Below are 24,199 nucleotides of genomic sequence, written 5' to 3' on the forward strand. Positions count from 1 at the left end.
AACATACCACCACCATTTTTTTAAAAAAGCGACTGAAACATATATACCTCCCTCTCTTGAACAGACAGAATTCCTATTGCTAGCACAGTGAATTCATATTTAATATTTCACAATTATCCTGTAAAGCAAATACTCTCTCTAGGACTGCCTTAAAATCTATTCAGATATCCATAAACCCCTAAGTTAAGAAGAATTTACTGCGAGATGAATACCCTCCTATTTTGGTAACTGTTTAGGAAAGTTCACTGCTTAGTGGAAGGAATCACAAAAGAATGGGTCTAAGTTTCTCAGGGACTAAGACAGGAAAGGTCAAACATTAGAGGACGTGAAGGCTCTAAGGCCCTTCATCTTTCCCCAGTAGAGCCATTTGCATTTGGGCCTCAGATGCTACCAGGTAGAGTTAGGTGCAGTCTCTCCTCCCACTTCATCCATTTTGCTCTAAATTATTGAGAGATGAGAAGTCTCATGGGAGTAAAAAGCCTAGGACCCATATTCACTCCGTTGAAAGTCACAGGGCTTACCCCCAGGGATGTTAGGACATCAGTGTGAAGACAGAAAAACAGACCTCCCAAGTGGAAATTCACCATGGTGGTTGAGGGTTTCCTAGTCCTTGGGCATAGTGGCATGGACACAGTATGCATCAGCTACCAGAACTTGTCAAAAGTTGTCCTCTATATCTTATATAGAGGAGAAAAGTGTCTCTGTATAAACTGAAAGAGCTGTTGTATTAAAGTGCTCATTTGGGGCCCCAATACCCTTGTTTGGGGACTCTTCTGACTGGGCCTAATATTGAAGGGGAATATGACCTTTTTCTCACCATGGACACATTAGGGTCAGAGGGAACCATGGAAGCAAATGAGGTTTCACGACCTGCAGGTGTGTCAGTTCACTAAGAAACATTCACTAACTTCCTTTCCCAACCCCAGCGGCAAGGTGGTAGTGAAGAAGCATTAAAAGCATTAATTCCTGGCCACGCTGTGCATCAAAGGGAACCTTACAAGTACTTAGAGCAGGTAATCTTCAAAAAAGATGAAACACTCCTGCAAATAAGGATTGGAGCCATGGTAATCTGTATAATAAACAGCAGCTAAGTATTATTGATCCCTTTTCATAAAGCAAGCATTGTGCTCCACACGTACCATTTAATCCTCAGACCAAGCCTATGAAGTAGGTACATAATTACCTCCATCCAACAGCTGAGAAAAATTAGGCTGACCCAAGATCACACAGCTGGCAACAATCAGATTGCAGAAACCATGCTTTCAATTTGTGCTGTCCACTACAGTAACCACTAGTCACGTGCGACCACTTAAATCTTAATAAAATTAAACGAAGTTAAAATTTTATTTTCCCAGTTGCACTAGCTACAGTTCAAGTGTTCATTTGTCACACATGGTTAGTGACTACCGTATCAGGCAGTGCCAGTTGTATAGAACATACCCATCACTGCAGAAACATCTATTTGACAGTGCTGTTTTAACGATTACACAAGTCTCAGGAAGGTTAAAGAAACAAAGTAACTGTGCGCGCACACACACACACACACACTCACACACTTCCCCCCCCACACACACACACTTTCCCCTCATGGCTCTCTAGTGGTTTTAGTGAGATGAGCATCATCACAGCCAGGGATGACAAGAGAGAAACAGAACAGAACAAGAGTCAACAGTATCACCATTGGGGATCATGGAGGAACTTGGAATGGTGGGAAATCACATAAGGCATTGAAAAGACTTCTGTGCGGATAACTCAAGAAATATGTAAGACCAAGCCTCCTACTTACTTTCACATGTTAAAGGAGGAGCCCTCGGGCTTCCCTGGTGGCGCAGTGGTTGAGAGTCCGCCTGCCGACTCAGGGGACACGGGTTCGTGCCCCGGTCCGGGAAGATCCCACATGCGGCGGAGCGGCTGGGCCCGTGAGCCATGGCCGCTGAGCCTGCGCGTCCGGAGCCTGTGCTCCGCAGCGGGAGGGGCCACAACAGTGAGAGGCCCACGTACCGCAAAAGAAAAAAAAAAAAAAAAAAAAAGGAGGAGGAGCCCTCTGTTGAAGAGAGGCATAGACATCCATGTTACAAATATAAACGTGACCCATTTTGCTCACAAACTGGGAAGGCTGGTATTTCATCAGTTAAACAAAGTAGCATAGACATTGCGTATTTGACCAGCAAAGTTCAAGAAGAGTCAGTGTTTCTAAAATTTTCTGAACGGTTCCAAAACTTCTCTTAGAATAATGATTGTGATAAGAAATCATAGTTAATGTAAGACGTGGAATTTGTAAAGCATTTTTTTTCTTGGTTGTGAAAAGAAATATATCAGAGCGTTACAAATAAAATTCTAATACGCTTGCTCAGCATGGCTTCTCTCAATAGTAGGAGTGCCATATTCTGTTGCTGAACTGATGTTTCTTTAGAATTAATATTTATACCAAAAGACGATTATACAATACAGACCTAGTTTAAAAATCTATCACAAGTTTCAATAAGTGAAATGTTAATGCTGTTTATATTTTAGGGATAAAATTTACCAGCTAGCTACAGTTCTGGATCACAAACCCAAGTACTTATGATTTCAGATAACATTATGAAACAGTCTCTAATTTGTATTTAAGAAAATAGCAAAATCCTTTTGTTAAGCAGAATTTCACTTCTCTTCTCTCCCAGTAATTTTTATCATAAATTAATTTGATAGCAAACAGTATTCTTGTGTCACTAGAAAAGATAATTTTACTTTTTAAATCAACAAATTTGATCCTACCACTATCCCTCCCCAAATCATAAGATATGAACCTGGTAAATTCACACTGCATAAAAGGTTACACGGTGAAACATCTCCCTGAGTTGGCTGTCTAGCTGCCCTCTTCCCCAAAGCTAATCACTTTTTGCAGTTTCTGATATATCGTTCCCAAGATATTTTATGTAGACACAGGCATAGGTGTGTACGTCACTTTTAAAAACACAAATGGAAACATCACAGTAACAATTGTTTCAGGCAAAAATCATTAATGGCTGGGCAAATTAGTAGACAAAAAATATGATAAATAACAGGATATTCACACAGTCTCAAATTAACTCCCCATAAGATACTTATTAATAAAAGAGGAAAATATAATAATTTGACCATGGAGAACTCTGGAAGACACCACCTTAACCAAGTGATCAAGTTGACATCTCCAGCAATGAGAGGTGTCTCCAGATATGAACAGTGAAGTACACAACACCACTTCTACAATATTCTGGCCAAAAAAAAATTGTAACCTGAGTCAAATCACAAGAAAACATTAGAAAGACCCATCTGAGGAATACTCTACAAGATATGTGATGAATGCTCTTCAAAAGGATCAAGGTCATGAAAGGCAAAGACTGATGAACTGGAGATGCTGCCCCAGATCAAAGTACCCTAAAGGACAGTAGTGGAAGAAACGAAAAAAATTGCAAAAAGTCTGCAGATTCGTTAACAGAATTGCATCAATGATCATTTCCTAGTTTTGATCATTGTACCACAGTCATGTAACTTTGTGTTACTTGGGGTGTTAACTTTGGGGTAAACTAGGTGAAGGATAAAAAGGAATTCTCATGCCATTTTTACAACTGTTTGTAAATATAAAATTATTTCAAAATGAAAAGTAAATTTTTAATTAAAAACACAAATAGCAGTCTTCTGTATAGACTTTTCTCTTTCATTTCTCACTTAAAAATATGTCTTGAGGATTACACCACCTATATGTATAATATATATATACATATATATACACAGATACATATATACATATATATAGCTACTGCATTTTTAATGGAATGTTCCATTTTATAGATTCATATTATATTAGCCAGTTCCTTATTAATGAGCACTTGGGCAATTTCCTAGCATTTGCAGGAAATAAACGTCCTTTATAAAGGACGTAAAACATCCTTTTACGTAAAACTTTCTGTACACATAATAAAGCCACTCTAAATGTACAGTATATCTGTGGCCCCCTTCCTGTAAGACAGAATTGGTGTTAGGGGTGCTCATGCAGAGTAACAGATGTGGCCAAGTCATCTATCAAATCCAGATTTGAGAAAAATAAAGTGTTATTTGCTGATACTACAAATTCTCAATGTTGCTGTTAAAATGAACTGAGTTTTAATATTGTCTCATATATTGAACACATCTCGTTAGTCTCATATATTGAACACATCTCGTTGACTTTTCCTTCTCTTGTAAATTCTTTAATTTGGGAGTACAGAAAAGCCAAATTATCACAAATTTTACCAATTAAGACATTTTAAACAAAACAAGATGAAATTATATCCTAAATTGGAAATTCAAATGAACCTATCTTCTCTAGGAATTAAGACCCTAACCAAATCATTGGTATTCAGATTAGCTGTTCCAAAGATCTGTATCCTAAAGCATGTCTAAGAGTTTAAGATAAGCTGGATAATTAAAGGATCTAAGTACACTCTAAATGTTGTAATAAAATGCTAAAACGCATTGATGTGCAAAAAGAGATTGTACGATAATCAGAAAACTCTGAATGTCATAGAATAACCTTGCTTACTTTACATTTGCCACTTTAACTTACTTTAGCAACTGGACAAGCAGGCCATTCTAATCCGAAATCCATTCTAATGAAAGAGGAGAGTTGTCTTTTTATTTTTTAACTTTTTATTCTCATAATTCGTTTCTCTTAAAGTCTTCTGTATTTTTTTTAATGTGGTTTTTCTCACCTGTCAAAGGAGGTGGTTGAACTAAATATTTTTAAGACCTCTTCTAGCTCTGAATTCTGCTGTACAATAATCCAAGTGGGATCATAATGTACACTGATACATGCAAATCCTCTGGGAAAGAGGCTTAAGCAGAGTTGAGAAAAGGAGGGTGAGGAGAGGACTGGACCAGTTGCCACAAATTATATCATATTCCCAAGACTCCCTAGACCTCATGCCTGGAACCTGATTTAGGTCTCAGAGATGGCTGTCCCAGCCTTTCTGGAAAGTGGGGAGTGGAAAGAGGGGCTGGGGGGACCATTTTCCAAGGTGGAGTGAGTTGAAGTGCCTGAGCTGTATCTGGGATACTGATTTGTGATCATTATTGAATGAGACTGAACGATTTAAGATTAAAAAGCTGCATCATGTCATTGTTAAGCATACAGCTCTGCCCTTAACTAGCTCTGACCTTGGATAAGTCACTTAAATGCTTTGAACCTCAGTTTTCTCATCTACTTCCTTTATAGGTTATTGTGGTAAGTGACATAAAATAGTATAAAGCCCACTTTTACATTATCATTGTTGTTGTTATTATTGTTATTACCATTGGGTCACTGGCCTAAAAACTGATTCAAGGCATTTAATACAGAGAATTGTAATACTAAGTAAGCCATTAAGCTAAAAGAGCTGTAATAATTGATGAACAATAGAAGCCTTTCCATCAGCATAAGTAACACAGCCAGGAATCAGTAGCAACAATAAGAAAAGAAAGAGACGGATGGCCTTTTCCGGGTATTGATTTGAAGGCCAAACATCATTATTCTCATAATTCTTTCTCTTTTAAAGTCTTCTACATGTTCTTATCATTAAAACAGTGTCTATAGAGCATTATGTTGGCTATTTCACAAAGTGAATGAAAAATTCCCTTCCATTCTTTAGCTTATAACAAACCAAGAATAAATACAATACAACAAACCAATAAACATTTGAGTTTTCTCCTGAAGATCAAGTAAATAGAGCACTGGATGAGGTGTAGAATCGCTATTAGGATTCTTTATTTTTTCACAGAGGACTTAATGGAGATGATGAGATATTAGGAGTCATCTGAAGGAAAAGTTAGGATGCTGTATTAGTTTCCTGTGGTTGCTGTAACAAAATGCCACAAGCTTGGCAGTTTAAAACAACAGAAACTTAGTCTCTCACAGTTCTGGAGGCCAGAAGTCCAAAATTAGTATCGCTTGAGCACAATCTTCCCTAGAGCCCTCCAGAGATTCTAGAGGAGAATCTGTTCTTGCCTGTCCAGCTCCCCGTGGCTGCTGGCATTCCTTGGCTTGTGGCTGCATCACTCCCGTCCATTTCTGTGTTCACACTACCCTCTCCTTCTCTGTGCCACATCTCCTTCTCTCTTATAAGGACACTTCTGATAGGAGTTAAGGCCCATCTAGATAATACAGAATAATCTCACATTTCAAGATCTTTTATTTAATCACATCTTCAAAGACGCTTTTTCCATCTATGGTAACATTTACAGGTTCCAGAGGTTAGGATCTGCTATCTTTGGGGGTCAATATTCTGCCTACTCACATAGTTCTTCCCTTTTAGGAAGAGCAGTGTTCAAGAAAGCTTGCAATCAAAGTAAGGCATGCAGAGTCTGTCACAGACACAGGAGCAAAGTGTTTGTGTTTTTGTTGCCCTTGTTGTTTGTCAGAGCATCTAACCGAGACCCTGAAGGAGAATGCACTTCCTGAGAGGTAAAATCCAATCAGTAGGGGATCTGGAAGAGAGAAAGAGTGTGGTCACAGGAAAGCCCAGGGATCAGAGATCCCAGCCTCAGCAGGACACTGGGCTGGAAACCAACACTACTTTCCAAAACCTACCTATGGGTTTTGAAGGGTCCACCCTGACACCAGCCAATCTTAGCCTCTCCACCAGGACCCCCAGAGGCTCAAGCAGAGACAGTCACCACAACATGCCGATCCACCCCCATCTACAGTTCAGTTACTGGATTGCCCTTTCTGTTCACAGTTCTGTTGCATTTCCATCTCGTTCTACTCTTTCTACCAGATGGTCTGCTCTTTCTTATTATAGCTAAGAAAGATTTAGATTAAAATAAATCCTCTATAGTCATCACCTAAATTTTAACTTAAGCTTAATACCCGTCTCAATATCAATTTTTACATTCGTGGTCTTAGTAAAATGTATCGAGGGGCAAACAGGATGACAAAGACAAACTGCTTGGTTTCCCTTGTACCCTTTGAACGAAACTAAGGGAACGAAGTAATTTTCCAGGGAGCTAATGAGTTTAAGTTCTTTTTATCACTATAACTTGGGTGTTGAATAATATCCTCCATGTGACAGCCTGAGAGCAGTCACCAATCCTAGTTAAAAGGGATTGATTGCTCTCTAGGAAATACAAGGGGCCTGTCCCAAGAGATGTTTCAGAGGAGAAACTATGTATGGCTTTAGCTTCTCTCCCACAATGCTCTCCAGCATGGTGTATAATCTCCGGGCCCTACATCAATCCCTGGGTTCAAACCCTTGCTCCAAGATTTGTCATTCGTGTGAATTGCTTCAGAGGAATTCTTTTGAGGGTTAAATCGGATAATACATGTTTTATCGACCAATTTAGCTGGGCTACAGTGTCCAGTTATTCAAGCAAACATTAATCTAAATGTTACTCTGAAGGTCATTTTGTAGATGTGATGAAAGTCCATAACCAAGTAATTTTAAGAAAGGGAGATTATCCTCGATTATCTGAATGGGCCGGATTTAATCAGTTGAAAGGCCTTACCAGCAGACCTGAGTCACCCCAGAGAAGGAGGAAATTCTGTTTGTGGAATGCAGCTTCAGCTCACACCCAAGAGTTCCAGCTTGTTTGTCCTTCCTAACAACCCAGCCTATCGACCCCCCATGATTGCGTATGGCAATTCCTCAAAATAAATCTCTTAATATATATTATATCTCCTATTAGTTCTGTGTCTCTGGTTGAACTGTAACTGGTACAACACGTAAAGAAGAATAGAGACTGACACAGAGTAAGGGCTCAGAAAATTTTTGTTACTATTTTTGGTGGTGGTGGTGGTGGTGGTGGTAGTGATGGTGTTGGAATTGTTACACAACATAAACTTCTGGAATTTCCCAACATGTCCAGTTTCCAACATTATGTCCCATTAGTCCCAATAAGTACATTCTTTTTTTTGTCAGATCATGTAACTCAACTCTGGATTCAAAAAATACAGCTACTAAAATAATCCATTTACACTATTTTGTAATAACTGTAAATGGAGTGTAACCTTTAAAAATTGTATAAAAAATTACATAGTCCCACCCTATTTTTGTCAGTACTAAGTCTAATGAATTCCACACCCAGCCCCCAAAAACAGGATAGATTTGGCCTTGGTTCAAAGGTAGCCTGTATCAGTGGACATGTTATTAGCTTGATTACAGTGATTATTCAGCGATGTACATGCATATTAAATCATCAAACTGTATGCCTTAAACATATACTATTTTTTTTTTTTTTTTTTTTTTTTTTTTTTTTTTGCAGTACGCGGGCCTCTCACTGTTGTGGCCTCTCCCGTTGCGGAGCACAGGCTCCAGATGCGCAGGCTCAGCGGCCATGGTTCACGGGCCCAGCCGCTCCGCGGCATGTGGGATCTTCCTGGCCCAGGGCACGAACCCGTGTCCCCTGCATCCGCAGGCGGACTCTCAGCGCCACCAGGGAAGCCCACATATACTATTTTTAATTGTCAATTATATTTCAATTTTTAAAATGTAGCCAGTAAATTTTTAAAAAAATACTCTGCTTAACAGACAAAGCAACATCACATTCCAAATCATTTCATGCAATTTCACAGACCAATAACTAATACGCTTCCCAATACAGATACATTTTTAGGCAACCAGTAGCCTAGAGAAATTCTTCACTAATTTGTATTAGTACAAATTCTACCTTGGCATTTTTTAAAGCCTAGGAATTATATTATTTCTTTCAGTTAGCTTTCCTTGTATTTCCAATAGTCTTTAAATATATGAATTTTCACCTCCTCCTTTCTTCCTCTGTTATTTTCCATTTAACATGACAGGATTCCTTAAGCCTCTATTAATAGCTTTACTGTATCTGTAATTGCTTCAAGTTTGTAGCAAGAGGCATACAAACAACTCTTAGACCTAGTAAATTTGCATTTTCTACTTACCGAAATGTCCCATGCAAATTTGAAGTATCATACAAGGTATTTTTCACTTTTTCTTTCTAATAGTCTCTGTTACTTCAATACTGTTGTATCCTCCAGAAGTATGCTTTACTGACTCAGTAAGTGACTACATTCGAAAGTCACTTACTGAGCATCTACTTGAGCAAAAAGAATGTATTGCATTTCCTATCTCATGGAGTTTTTGACAAGGATGAGAGATAAACACAAATAACTGTATTATTCGGAAGACTGATATCTGCCATTGGGATGGTTCAGACAGTGTTATGGTGATTCTGAGAACATAAAGCTCACATCTGGTTGAAATGGGTGATGAAACTGAGAAAAGCCTAACGGTAGAGATGGCTTCTGAGAGGATTCTTAAAGAACGGTTAGGATTTCAACAGCCTGGCAACAAAGTAAGGGCCATTTCAGAAAATGAAAAGAGCACATGAGTCCTGGGAAGTGACTCACTTTGTACATGAATAAAGTGAGAGCCAGACAAGAACTTGCCCATGCAAAACTAGAGCATGCAGCTAGTTAGTAGTAATAACCCCAAGAGAGTCCAGAAACCCAAGGAAGCCTGTACAGTATCTTTTGTCCACAGTTCCCTGTTCCTTATAGTTATATCATGAGACAGATCTGAACTGCTGGGCCTTCCATTAAGAGGCCATCAAGACTAAACTCTCATGCCTTATATCACTTTCTGTTCAACCACTCTCAGAACTCTAATGTCCTATCATTCATCCACCCATTGCCCTCCAGTCTGGATCCCATAGTCCTATGTCCACCCTCTCCATTCTTCTCTACCCTCTTCTTCACTGGGCCATATGGAATCCCCTGTCTGTCTTCCCTTTCTCTGAATGGTTCCTTCACCTTCTTTCTCTAATTGAAATCTTATTCTTCCTAAGGACAAAAGCAGAGTTTGCTTTTTTCTTTACAGCCCATGAACTTCAGATGCTGGTTGGTGTCCTCTTAGCTCCCAGTGCTACTTTCAAAGCTTTCATTTGCCCTTTTTTTCTTTAAAATACCCAGCTTGTTTGAAGCCCATACCATAGGCCTACAATTCGCTCACTTCCACTTCCTTAGAGAGCACATATATCAATGTCCTGATCACTCCCCCACCTACCAATGACTTTTTTCTCAGCACATCACCCTTCATGTCCTCATTATCTTCCATGCCCAGAAAATCACTCTCCCCCCTCTCCTTCCTTCCTATTTGCTTGGAACATCAAATCTGCTTCAACTCAACTCTGGCCATATTCTAGAAACTGAAGTTTGATAGAGAAAACCATTTATGTGTATGGTGTTAGGGAGTGTTCTAATTTCATTCTTCTACATGTAGCTGTCCAGTTTTCCCAGCACCATTTATTGAAGAGGCTGTCTTTTCTCCATTGTATAGTCTTGCCTCCTTTATCAAAAATAAGATGACCATATGTGCATGGGTTTATCTCTGGGCTTTCTATCCTGTTCCATTGATCTATATTTCTGTTTTTGTGCCAGTACCAGACTATCTAGATTACTGTAGCTTCGTAGTATAGTCTGAAGTCAGGGAGCCTGATTCCTTCAGCTCCGTTTTTCTTTCTCAAGATTGCTTTGGCTATTTGGGGTCTTTTGTGTTTCCATACAAATTGTGAAATTTTTTGTTCTAGTTCTGTGAAAAATGCCATTGGAGAGGGTGTGGAGAAAAGGGAACCCTCTTGCACTGTTGGTGGTAATGTAAATTGATACAGCCACTATGGAGAACAGTATGGAGGTTCCTTAAAAAACTAAAAATAGAACTACCTTACCACCCAGCAATCCCACTACTGGGCATATACCCTGAGAAAACCATAATTCAAAAACAGTCATGTACCCCAATGTTCATTGCAGCTCTATTTACAATAGCCAGGACATGGAAACAACCTAAGTGTCCATCATTGGATGAATGGATAAAGAAGATGTGGCACATATATACAATGGAATATTACTCAGCCATAAAAAGAAAGGAAATTGAGTTATTTGTCGTGAGGTGGATGGACCTAGAGTCTGTCATACAGAGTGAAGTAAGTCAGAAAGAGAGAAAAAAATACCGTATGCTAACACATATATATGGAATCTAAAAAGGAAAAAAAGGTTATGAAGAACCTAGGGGCAGGACAGGAATAAAGATGCAGATCTACTAGAGAATGGACTTGAGGACAGGGGGAGGGGGAAGGGTAAGCTGGGACAAAGTGAGAGAGTGGCATGGACATATATACACTACTAAATGTAAAACAGATAGCTAGTGGGAAGCAGCTGCATAGCACAGGGAGATCAGCTCCATGCTTTGTGATCACCTAGAGGGGTGGGATAGGGAGGGTGGGAGGGAGGGAGATGCAAGAGATATGGGGATATATGTATATGTATAGCTGATTCACTTTGTTATAAAGCAGAAACTAACACACACACACAAAAAAGAAAACTATTTAATACCCCTAATTAGTTCCACAATAAATTCATGACTCAGAGTCACAAATGGGTACCTGATACTTCCCGACATGTACTCTACTTACACTTCCCCAGTACATTGCTTTCCAACTCTCGTAGACAACTATTACATACTTCCTCCTCTCTCTTCAAACATCACCTTAGCCCTTGACCCTACCTCATATTTTCCTGAGAAATAAGAAGCAATTTAAATGGTGTTCCCTTGACTTTCTGTTTACCTACTTTCTTCTGTACCTATTCTTTCTACCTTCCTTCCTGACATTACTTAGTTGTGTCTATTCTTCTAAAAAAAAAAAAAAAGCCCACCTGCTCCACTGGGATCTCCTGATCCACATCCTCTCATTACCTTGCAGTTTTGCCTTCTCTCTCCTGCCTCATCCATTTTTTCCACTCCTCTGCATCCGTCTCATCTGATCTAGTTTACCTGGTCTTAAAAATCACCCTCCCTTGACCCAAAGTACCCTCTAATTTTCACCACATTTCTTTCTTTCTCTATACAGCAAAAACCTCAAAAGAGTAACTATACCTCCTGTCTCCACTTTCTTACCTCCCAATCTCAGCTTGATCACTCCAGTCAAGCTTCTGATTCTTCCATTTTCTAGTCAGGTCACCGATAACCTGATGTTGCCAAACCTAATGGACACACCTGAGCCTCCATCTTACTGAGACTTTTGGCAACATGTAGCTTTATTGACCAACTCCTACTTCCTGAAACACTTTCCTCTCTTGGCCTTAGTGTCACCCACTCTCCTAATTTTCTTCTTACCTCACCGGACTTTTTTTTTTTTCACTCTTGAGCTCCTCTGTTTCTACTCAATCTCTGAACTTTGGATTTCAGGAGAAAACTTGGATTTTCTCCTTTTCTCAACCTACATTTATTTCCCAGGTGATGTCACCTGAGTCTCTGGTTCCAGTCACTTCCACCAGCAGAGTATAGATCCCTGACTGGCCTCATAGTCTTTAAAGAGACAAGCAAGGATGATTCCAGGAAGAAATTAGGTTGCACTTAACCAAGCATACTCCCCACCAAAACCAGACAGGGTTCCAAGGTCACATCCTCAGGTTCATTCACATGCCCAATTCTCCCCAAGTAATAGTCTTTCCACAGGACAGGACATCACACAGTCTTGTCCAGAGCTATCCTTTCTGTTTAATGTTCACGGTCCCACTCTGAAGTTCTGGAAGTCCCTCTTCCTTCCTCTCCCAAGTCCATTTCCTGTCACAGAATATTTCAAAGTGAAATCCAACACAACCACCTCTCATTTACACAGATCTCCTGACTCTGTCTGAATCCAGGATTTTTTCCATTACGTCAGGCTGCCCCTCAGACTCTTACTGATAAGTAAATTTCATTTTATGCTACCCTATATATGTCTTTTGCAAGAGATTCTTATCCTCCACCCATCACCCCCCAAAATAACTGACCAGCCATACACGGCTCTATAAAATACTAGCAGGCAATGCACTGTGGCACAGAGTTTATTTTTCCAAACAAGTAAAACAAATGCTTGGCTTAAAAATAATAAACACATTATACTCAGGCATATAAGCAATATTTTAAAACAATATTTGTTTTCTCCTGTTTTCCTTTGCAACAATCTATTGGTATGTCAGATTTCAAAACAAAAGCTAGTTTCCACAGGAAGGGAAAACAGATTAAGGCAGACAAGGAAGAAAGGAATAATGTTTGCAACGTTTAGATTTGAAATCTTACATAGCCTTCTCAGAAACACTGATGTTTGTTGGCACTTTACTACTTTTAATTCTGAGCATGAAATTCAAACGCCTATGGAGACAAAACTACATAACTATGAACAAAACAAACAACACACTGGTCCCTTCCTGGTGTGAACTTTGGATAAATATGGCAACTCTTTCCAGTTGTGAGTATGTATCTCTCCTTCTCTAGCCACTTTAAAATAGGTTGGATTCTAAACTGTCAGGAAGGATTCAAGTGACGACTAAATTAAATTAAGGTATAAAGAAAGGTCTCATTTCATATTTCTCATAGCATGTTCTACTGACAATGCATTGGGTAATGATGTTTATGATAAAGTCTGTACTTTTGTTTGGGTTATGAATCATTTATTTTTCACTTTTAACAGGAACCAGACATTGCCTCATTACTGTCTTGTCTAAGAAGTATGTCTTGCAATGAATTTTGGTAAGGTCAATTTTCTTTCCCATTAGAGTAGTATGTGTGTTAAAAATTAAAAGATTACTAGATGATCTAAGTCAGTGGTTCTGGAACTATAAATCTGTGGCTAGTAAGTATTAACTCCTTTTTATCAGAAATTCTGAGACTACATAAGAAAGAAGTATGGGAGCAGTCAGATTCCTGAGACTTACTGACCATCATTGAACTAGGTACAGAGGAAGGGACCACAAAAGAACTACGTTCTAACTTTGGGTACCTCAGAGGACATAGACGTAGATTATTCAATACCACATCTATTTGCTACTTGATCTTGGCATTTAAGGTATATGCTCGAGCCAAGAGTTCAGTTGATTACTGATAAAGGCAGGCATGATCCTCAGTGGCCTAAATGTTTTAAGAGCTCTATTTCAATGTCAGCTCCACCTTGTACCAGCTACGTGACTCTAGGCAAATTGATTAATCCCTTAGCTTCAATTTTTTCTTCTGAAAATCAGATTGCTAATATGTAACCTCGGCAAAACTGTAGTTTGGACTTAATTATGTAAATGTACATACAGTATCTGGTTCCCAATAAATGTTAGTGCCTTTCCCTTGCATAATTTTATATCAGGAATCAGTGGCAGATTCCATCGTATCATAATTGCTTACGGATTCACTTGGGTATTCACAACAGTATTCACTTATATGTTGCCTCTTTAGAGACAAAAAGATTTCTAGGGCTTTGGAGCTAATGACGAGCTACCTCCATCTGATACCCATCATGGATAGAATGCACAGCTTACAAATGCCATGGAGGCGGGTGGTGGCTGCGGGGTCTGGGGCGGGGGCGTGGAGCCAGGCCTGCAAGGGGCCGGGCAAGATGGCGGCCATGGAGACCAGTCAGCACCCCTGACCCTGGAATCACTGCCCACCGATCCCCTGCTCCTCATCTTATCCTTCTTGGACTACCGAGACCTAATCAATTGTTGCTATGTCAGTTAAAGACTTAGTCAGCTATCAAGTCATGATTCGCTGTGGAGAAGACATTGCAAAAACTACTGGCTGATACCTGAGGAAGAGAAAACACAGAAGAACCAGTGTTGGAAATCCCTCTTCACAGATCCTTTTCTGATATAGGAAGATATACTGACCATTATGCTGCTATTACAAAGGCCTGGGATGATCTCAAGAAATATTTGTAACCCAGATGTCCAGATGGTTTTCTCTCTGAAAGAGAGTGCTTAAGAGGAAGACCTAGATGCTGCAGAAGCTCAGATGGGCTTCAAACTTCCAGATGATTATCGATGTTACTATCATATCCACAATGGGCAGAAGTTAGTGGTTCCTGGGTTGTTGGGAAGCATGGTGCTGTCTAATCCTATCTTTCTGAGGATTTGTTAGACATCTATACAGCTGCTGGAGGCTTCCAGCAGAGACAGGGACTGAAATATTTTCTCCCTTTAACTTTTTGCATACATACTGGTTTGAGTCGGTACATAGCAGTGGAAGGGCTGAAACAAAAATGAAGTTTTCTACTGATCTTGGAGAGAGAGCAATGAGTGGTCCTGAAGAGAGATCTTAGTACTCTGCCCAGGAATTGAACGTGGGTCGCCTGAGTTGAAAACCAGGAATCCTAGCCGCTAGACCACCAGGCACTAGAGGCTAGCAGCAAAGTGGCCCTGGCTCTTTCCCCTGTTTGAAAGCAAGAATATTTCAAGGAGGCAAAAATTGTAAAAACAGGTACAAAGTTTATTATTAGAGATACAGCATAACATGTGGGTGAGCACACAGAGAAGCAGTTTGCTTATTTAAGTCAGAAGCAAGGCAGAAATACACACCCAGAGAGAAAGAGTATGGGCATCCTAAATGAGTAGCACAATAAAGAGGTGATTTAAATCACTTATATGGGACAGTCCTTCCGGGTTTTTGTTTACCTTTGGCCAATTTTCTTATTTCTATCTTCACACCTGCCCTGCCCTAGGACCCTCCCCAACATGCATGCACAACGTTTTGCTAAGATGGATCCCACCCCAGAGGCCTGTGGGGGGTATGTCCACACTTATTATGGGGTGGCATCCCCTCCCTTTTTGACCCCCAAGGAGGCTTCCTGCTCACGTGCAGACAGGGAAGTTTTCCTTGATCTCAGGAGTGGTCATCTTATCTCTTTACTTCAGCAGAGCTCAGCTTCTGCCACTAGCTTTGTCCTTGGAGTGTCTGCGTGAGAACAAAGCTTCAGTTTTACTCCACTTGACAAACACCAGCTGTGCAGCCCAAGGGCCCATCTATCTCCTACCTCACTACCAAATGTCTGACCAAACGGCTCAGAGTCCAGCTGCTACTGACATGTTTATCATAGGTGCTACTTTTACTGACTGGTTTACTTCTTATGTCAACAATGTTGTATCAGGTGGCTTCCCTATCATCAGAGACCAAATTTTCAGATATGTTTATGATCCGGAGTGTGTAGCAATGACTGGGGATATTACAGTTTCAGTTTCCACATCGTTTCTGCAGGAACTCAGCTCTGTATACCCACCCCACTATTTCTTCACATACCAAATCAGGATTGAAATGTCAAAAGACGCACTTCCTGAGAAGGCTTGTCAGTTAGACAGTCGCTACCGGAGAATAACAAATGCTAAAGGTAATGTGAAGGGACTTTCCTGGCAGTCCAGTGGTTAAGACTTCGCCTTCCAGTGCAGGGGGTGCAGGTTCGAACCCCGGTCAGGGAGCTAAGATCCCACATGCCTTGCAGCCAAAAAACCAAAAACATAAAACAGAAGCAGTAGTATAACAAATTCAATAAAAACTTTAAAAATGGCCCACATCAAAAAAAATCTTTAAAAAAAAATTAAAAAATAAAGGTAATGAGGAAGAAGTTCAAGGACCTGGAGTTGTTGGTAAATTTCCAATCATCAGTCCAGGCTGGGTATATGAATACACAAGTTGTATATTCATATATAACATCACGCTATATGGAAGGATATTATATCTTCCTTTTTTTTTTTTTTTTTTTACTTTAAAGACAAGATCTTTAATGTCACCTTTCCCTGATTCCATACGGCATGTCCGACACTCAGGGTGTCTATAGCTCGATTGGAAATGGGTCCTAATAAACATGAAGAGATGCAAGAGAAAGAAGAGGAGGAGGAGGAAGTAGACGATTATGACCATTGGGCAGATATGGATGAATCTGATGAAGAATACTAGGAGGAGAGACGGAGGAGAGTCTTTGATGCTCCCCTTCAAAGATGCCACTGCTCTCGCCTTTTTTTAAGCAAGCCTCTGCTGATGGAAGCCCTGGGATGAATCCAGCCTGTTGAACAAATTTCTCAACAATGTAAATAATCCAATTGTTCTCAGCTTACAGCAGGAAAACTAGCATGAAATACCGTGCCAGGCCCTGGGTTCTATGAGATACTACTTTAGGAATTGGATTGTTTGGGTTTGCTTTGTGTTTCTGAGGTAGAGGAGGAAATGGGAATCTTTTTTTTCTCTAGTGGGAAAATAGTTCTCTAGAAATTTCTAGAACAGACATTTCTTTGTTTAAAAATATTTTATACTTATACAGATATGGAAATGGGAGAGAATTGTTTTGAATAAGGATTTAAAATGAGGCAGAAATACCTACACAAGGATAGAAAATATGTGACAATGATTCTGTGAAAAGACTTATAAGTTATTTAGAAATGAACAGAATTTGTAATTAGGCTGATCCATTTAGTGATTCCTGTATATTTTGTACTCACAGGGAACTAACTGACTAAATAGCTTGAATGCTAGTTGTTTGTCCTTCTTAGACAATCTGTCCTTGAATTTAGAGTTTTCATCACAACAACCTTGAATTTAAAGTCTGTTAGTATGACTTTGACCTTGAATTTAGTCTTCAACTCTACCAACCTTGAATTTAAAGTCTTCAACATTATGACCTTTATCATATTGTTCACAGATGCATCATTTTTGAAGTGTAGTGTGTAAAATTATGTATTGTGTTGTTGACTAACAAAAGAGTCTCCACAATGTCTCATGTAGTCTAAATTTGTAAACACTGCTTCTGTTTTGTTTCCCCTTGAAATACTTGACTGTCTAACTTTGTGATAATGTTAAAATTAAGTATGTTTTCCTGAAACATGAATTTTTTTGTAATTATATAAATGAGAGTTTCGAATGAAATCCTCCAAGTCTCAAAACTCACATTTTGAAAACAAATTTTGGTTCCAATCCTGTATTTTGTGTAATTGCCTATTTCCCATAAACTAATATTAATAAGCAAAAAAAAATGCTGTTGAGCTAAAATAATAAAAATATTAAGGCCTTTATCATAGAAAGGAATGCCTGTGGGCCCAGCTAGATTTTTTTAACTAGATTTAGCCAGTTTGTAGCACCCATTGAGCTCACTAAAGTGAACTTCCAAAAAAAGGGAAGGAAGTGGTTATCTCAACTGAAAAAAAAAACAATGATGATGAAAATGCAGAAGAAAATAAGATGAGATCAGAGCAAACACAAATTCTATCAGAATGTTCCTCTAGCTTCACTGATATGTACACTGTGGATGCCACACTAGTTAGAACAATGGTATTTCCAACTCAGTCTCCTGGCCCTGAGCGTGACTGCTCTCACTGACATGAATGTGGAAGGATGGGAATAAGAAACCAATCCAGTGAGGTCTTGGCTTCAGTAATACACAAAAAATCAGTTCTGGAAGGTTTAAATATCTAATTATATCAATACAAAATTACTGGAAGATAATACCGAAGACAATTTTTTCAAGTTGTAGCAAGATTTGGCTACATACAATTTTAAATTGTATGTATATCAACAAAATCAAAATTAAAGACAAAGGGCAAACTGAACAAAAGCTTGGTAACATGCATGACAGACAAGGAGTCACTGACACTAAAATATAAAGCACACATACAAATAAATAGGAAAAACTGATTACAGTAATGGAAAAGCAGACAAAGGAAATAAGTAGGAAATTCACAAAAGAGAAAATTTAAAGGGCCAATATTTATTTTTTAAGTCAAACCTCACTATTACTCAAATAAGTGCAAATTAAAGCACTTAGATAACTTTGTACCTATCAAAATCACTAAATAAAATGTTAATGTTAATGCCCAGAACAGACAACAGTATGATACAAACAGCAACAATATTTTGGGAGGGAGGGGGGAGTTTGACAAATTTATTAAAAAGCTAAAAATGATGAATCCTTTGACTCAACAAATCTACTTTTTGTAATATATTCTAATAAAATAATCATGATTGTACACAAAATTTTTTCCATAAAAATGTTCAAAATGACAATATTTATAATATAAAATATTGAAAACAAGTGCCCCAAAATAGAGGATTGCTAATTAAATTATGTTACTTTCATACAACAAAGCTGTATGCAACCATCAAAAATGATGCTGTGGAAGAATATTTAATAACATAGGAATATGTTAATAATTGATTGTTAAGTGAAAAAAAAGCTAAGAAACAGTATGGATAGCATTTTTCCATAAAAGGAGGAAGGGAAGGGAAGAGAAGGGAAGGGAAGGGAAGGGAAGGGAAGGGAAGGGAAGGGAAGAGGAAACACCATTATATTAATAGCAGTTTACTCGGGATAGTAGAAATTTGGGTGATTTTTTTCCCTAGCTTTATTGAAATATATTTGACATAGAACATCATGTAAGTTTAAGGTATACAAGGTGATGATCTTATACAAATATACATTGTAAAACGAGTATCACAAAAAGGTTAGTTAACATACCCATCACCTCACATAGTTACGTGTGTGTGTGTGTGTGTGTGTGTGTGTGTGTGTGTTGAGAACATTTAAGCTCTACTCTCTTAACAACTTTCAAGTACACAATACAGTATTATTAACTATAGTCACCATGCTGTACATTACATCCTCAGGACTTATTCATCTTATAACTAAAAGTTTGTACCCTTTGACAAACATCTCCCTATATCCCCCACCCCCCAGTCCCTGGCAACCACCAATCTTCTGTTTCTATAAGTTTGGTTTTATTAGATTCTACATATAAGTGAGATCGTACAGTATTTTTCTTTCTCTGTCTAACTTACTTCACTTAGCATAATACCCTCAAGGTTCATCCATGTTGTCACAAATGGCAGGATTTCCTTCTTTTAATGGCTGAATAATATTCAAATATATATATATAACATTATATATTATTATAAATATTATATATAATAATATTCCATTATATATAGTGATATTTTTAAGTTTTGTTTTCCCTCTTAATATTATCTGTATTTATTACAATGCATATGTATAACTATAGTAATTTTGAAGCTATTTTAAAGGAAAAATATACTGTCCAAATATTCTAATCAATTGAAAAAGAATAACTAGAAGAAAAAGGTTAGAGTCTGTAAAATATAGACCACTCCCTGACAAACATGTAGAGAAAAATCTTAAACATGTTTTTGTGAAAAATTGGACTGTGATTAATAATAATTAATAGAAAATTTTACTATTAATCAGGTGATTTCAAACCAACTTCACTGTTTTTATTGATAGAACTGCTAGGTTGGTGAGCTAAAAAGTGCAATGGACACCATGTAAACAGATTTCTGCAAACAGTTGGAGTTTCTCATAATATCCGTGTAGATAAAATGATGAAAGTTAACATGTGTGGATTATAAATTTGCTGGATAATCCAAACACCCAAGATAGTTAAGACACAATTGTGCCAACATGGAAAGTGGTTCCTCACTGGGTGCAACAAAGTTTGTTTAATGGTAATCTTTAAATATTTTTACCAAAAAATAAGATAACACAATTTTCAAATTTGTGGATGAATCAGACTGGGAGATAATAGAAAAAAACAAAGGAATCAAGACTCAAAAGCATCTTGACAAGTTAGAATGCAGGGTCAGAGCAACCCAGAAGACAAAGTAGGAAAAATAGTTTGCTTCTTGGGTATCTGCTTGGAATAATTTGTAAAAGCTGTTGGAATACTGTATTGAGAGGAATTCTAAAGGCACACAGGGCTTGGGGAGAAGAGCCTTGAATTAGTCAGCAATATCTTGTGGTTATATCCCTTCAACACAGTGTATTGCTGCAATATCTTGGAAGTTAGGGATTTTTTATTCATTTATTTAATAACTATTTATATAAGTTTCCTATGTGTTCAGTGGGGAAGTGCTAAAATCACTCAACAATGTCTTGAGCTGTAGAGTTGAGATCACACTAAACTGTGATCTCACAGTGTTAAACTGTGATAAACTGAAGGTGAAAGAAGAGATTGGTTTATTCACTCATTTATTTAACTATTACTCATATGAGTTTCCTATGTGCCAAGCACCATTCTAAGAGCTTCAAAAATATTCAATCATTTTATTCTCACAATTATATGATAAAATATACTATTATTATTCCCACTCTACAACAAATAGGTTAGTTAACTTGCCCAAGGTCAGAGAGCTACTGAGTGGCACAGCCAGGATTCAAGACCAGGAAGTCTGTTTCCTAAGTGGGTGCCCCTAATCACCACACTATATGTACAACACTTTGTACAATATATGGACCATTACCATGCACATAATAAATTTTAATTTACTTAAAGATAAGTTTTAAACCTTAAATTAAGGACCAGAAAATATAACATGTTATATAAATATAGAAGGTGAGAGAGAGATTCATACCAAAAAAAATTAGTTTGGGATTTATTTCAAGTCCCAGAATAATAACGTAGCAGCTAAGAAGACTAATAAACTTTCAGACTTCATTAACAGAAAAGAAGTAAAGGAGAGGAATAAAAGGGGAAAAACTAGAATTTATTGATTGTCTACTTGGTGCTAGGTAGTTTATATGTATATTTTGTTTACCCTTGATTAAATCTCTTGGAGGAAGGTATTTGTGGTAGATTGGTTGCATTACTGGCTTCAGTGGCTTCCCTCTATCCACATCCATCGCAATGTCACTTTGTACCTCTTCCTTCCTTTCCCATTCCCTCTCTGCCCCATCAAGCAATGGAATCTTCACCCCCCGAATTTTTGCTGGATTTTCTTTGGCCAGAAGAATGCAACCAAAGTAACATCATGCCAGCTCTGAACCAGGTCTCACAAGGCCTTGTGTGCTGCCATTCTCCTCATCTTGGAACCCTGCTAGTCACCATATGAGCAAGTGTAGACCAGCTTGCTAGAAAATAAGAGACCATTTAAGTCATCACAGCTGAAGTCATTCTAGATCAGTCAACCTACTGAGTCCAGATATATAAGAGAGTCCAGCCAAGTTCAACCAACCCTCCCATGGTCTCTTGAGAAATAATATGTGGTTATTGTTTTAGACATTAAGTTTTGAGTGGTTTGTTAACATGGCAATAGTCATATGATACAGTATTATTTTTTCTTTTATAAATGCAAAAATTGAGGCTCAAAGAAGTATTTTACCCAAAAGCATCAAGTTTGTAAGTCAAACTGGGAAGTCAAACCCAACCTATTTCATTTCAAAGCCCAGCCTCCTAACACTCTACCATACATATAACATTCAGATATTAGAATAATCTTCTGACTGACCTCTGCAATAAACTGGCTACATGTGAAGTACAGTATTTAATTTTGCACATACTTAAAATAAATCCAGAAGAAAGTTAAAATAATTTTATAAAGTCTATAAGAAAAACATGAGAAAGAAGAGTTTGCTTAGGTTGGAAAAGATAAAACTCATGAAGGACATAAAGAGAAGGGTAAATTATTTTCTCTTGCTCCTGTCTCATCTACTCTTATTCCTTTAGGGAACAAGCTCCCCACCACCATCCATGGAAAGATACATCTAGCCCCTCACGCCTATCATTGGATTTAGATGCTGAACTCTCAGTCCTCATGGTGTTTATCACGAGAGGGTCTTCTTCACCTTCACAGGCTCATAGGCTCACTTTGAGCTTCTAGATAGCCCTTCTCAAGACCATCTCTGCCTCTGACCACACTGTCTTCAGCTGGATTTTTTTTCTTAAATCCCTTTCCAGTTAACATGCTTACGACCTAGACTTGGCCTCTGAAACTTGCCTCTTCCCTCTACAATGATGGAATAAGGAAGCCCCTTCATACCACAAACACTTGCTCATTTTCTTACCTGGCCTTGCTACAGAAATAATGGCTAAAAAGACAGAATGTAATCGGATTTTATCTTAATAAAAGGGAGCTATGTCTAACAATTAGATTTGTCAAATAAAATCATTGGCCCTCCATGATACGATGAAGACCCAATCCCAGGAATCGTGGTATGTTGCATAAGAGAACCCTTATTGTGATAACTTGGGTAATACAAGTTGCTGAAACAAATAAATACCAAACTTTTAGTAGCTTTGAACAATATAATATTATGTCTCACTCCTGTATTAATCAATGAGAGTGTTTCTAGTCAACTGGTAGCTTTCCTTGAAGTGGTGATTCAAGGACCAAGTCCTGTCTTGTGCCTCTACCAACACCATCCTCAGAAACATACAGGGTTTTTTGTTTTGTATGTTTTTTTGTTTTTTGTTTTTGTAAATCCAGCCAGAGATGAGGGAGGAAAGAGAAGATGGAAAAAGCACCTGCTTCTTAACCACCTCAGCCAACAAGTTATGTGCGCCAGATTCCAATAGTGAAAGCTAGTCATATGTCTCCACTGAAATGTAAGAAGAATTGGGAAATGCAGCCCTTGGTCACTTCCAAGAAGCCACCGCCCAGTAACTACTCCTCACTCTGAAAGGGGAATGAAAATGTTCAAAAGAGCCAGTCATCGCTACTGCCATTGGATAATAAAATAAATGGGCTTTAAGTTCTGTTTTAACTCCAGTTTTCAAGGCTTTCAACTTTCATAAAGGTTTAGCCCAAGAAACATCCACTTGCATTTAACTGCAAACTCTTCAAATTTCTAGGTTGAACACACTGATCACAAGCTCTTATACTAGACTCTAAGGACTTGGAGGGCAAGAATGGAGTCCTCTAAAATTTGTATGCCCAGAGCACTCTCTCCTACATACTGTAGCTGCCCAACAAATATTTGTTGAGTAAATGAATATTAGGTTATCCAGGTTTACCTCTACAAAATGAACCTGAATTCATCCTTGAATTCAATGTCACGGATATTTGTTTCTCAAGATAAATTTCTACACCTATCTGCCCGTACCACATTAAGCTAGTGACGGTTCTGTGAGCATGTATTATTATGGTCCTTCATACACTTTCAGGTACAGCTTCCATTGCCTAGATTACTCTATCCCCATATTCATCTGGAAAATGCCTTCCCTCCCTCAAGAGTTGGCTCAAGAATGACCACCTGTCCTCCACATCTTACCCAATTCTTCCAGCAGACTTAAGTACTTCATCCCCAGTGCTTCCATTATTACCAATTATAATTCTTTCTAATTTATTAGAGTTATCTATTTTCTGTCTCTCCATTAGATTATAAACCATTTAAAGGTAGAAATCATGGCTTTTCATCTTTATGTTACAAACATCTTGACCACTGTCTATCAGAGATGCTCAATTAATATTTGTTAAACAAATTATCATTGCTTTGATTTATTCCATGCCAAAATAAAAACCATAATAGCATTTGAAGAATGATATGCCTTCCCCTCTCACTCCCCTTCCCCCAGACACAAAGTGGTCTGATTTGTGGAAAGAAAGCAGAGTAGACATTGAAAGGAGAAAATCCTCAATATGATATTTAAGTTGAAAGCTTCTAATTCCATTCATATTATGATATG

At 38.3% G+C, this 24,199-nt stretch overlaps 1 pseudogene across 1 annotated transcript; it reads left to right on the forward strand.

Moving 5' to 3' along the window:
• Nucleotides 1–14,364: 14,364 nt before the first annotated feature.
• On the forward strand, nucleotides 14,365–16,793 carry LOC309958025 (F-box only protein 3-like; annotated as a pseudogene). Its single transcript has 3 exons — nucleotides 14,365–14,986; nucleotides 15,746–16,128; nucleotides 16,349–16,793. The product of its transcript is annotated as an F-box only protein 3-like (transcript).
• The last annotated feature ends 7,406 nt before the right edge of the window (nucleotides 16,794–24,199 follow it).

This window comes from Leucopleurus acutus (genome assembly GCF_964270905.1).
Source record: "Leucopleurus acutus genome assembly, chromosome: 2".
NCBI classification, from domain to species: Eukaryota; Metazoa; Chordata; class Mammalia; order Artiodactyla; family Delphinidae; genus Leucopleurus; species Leucopleurus acutus.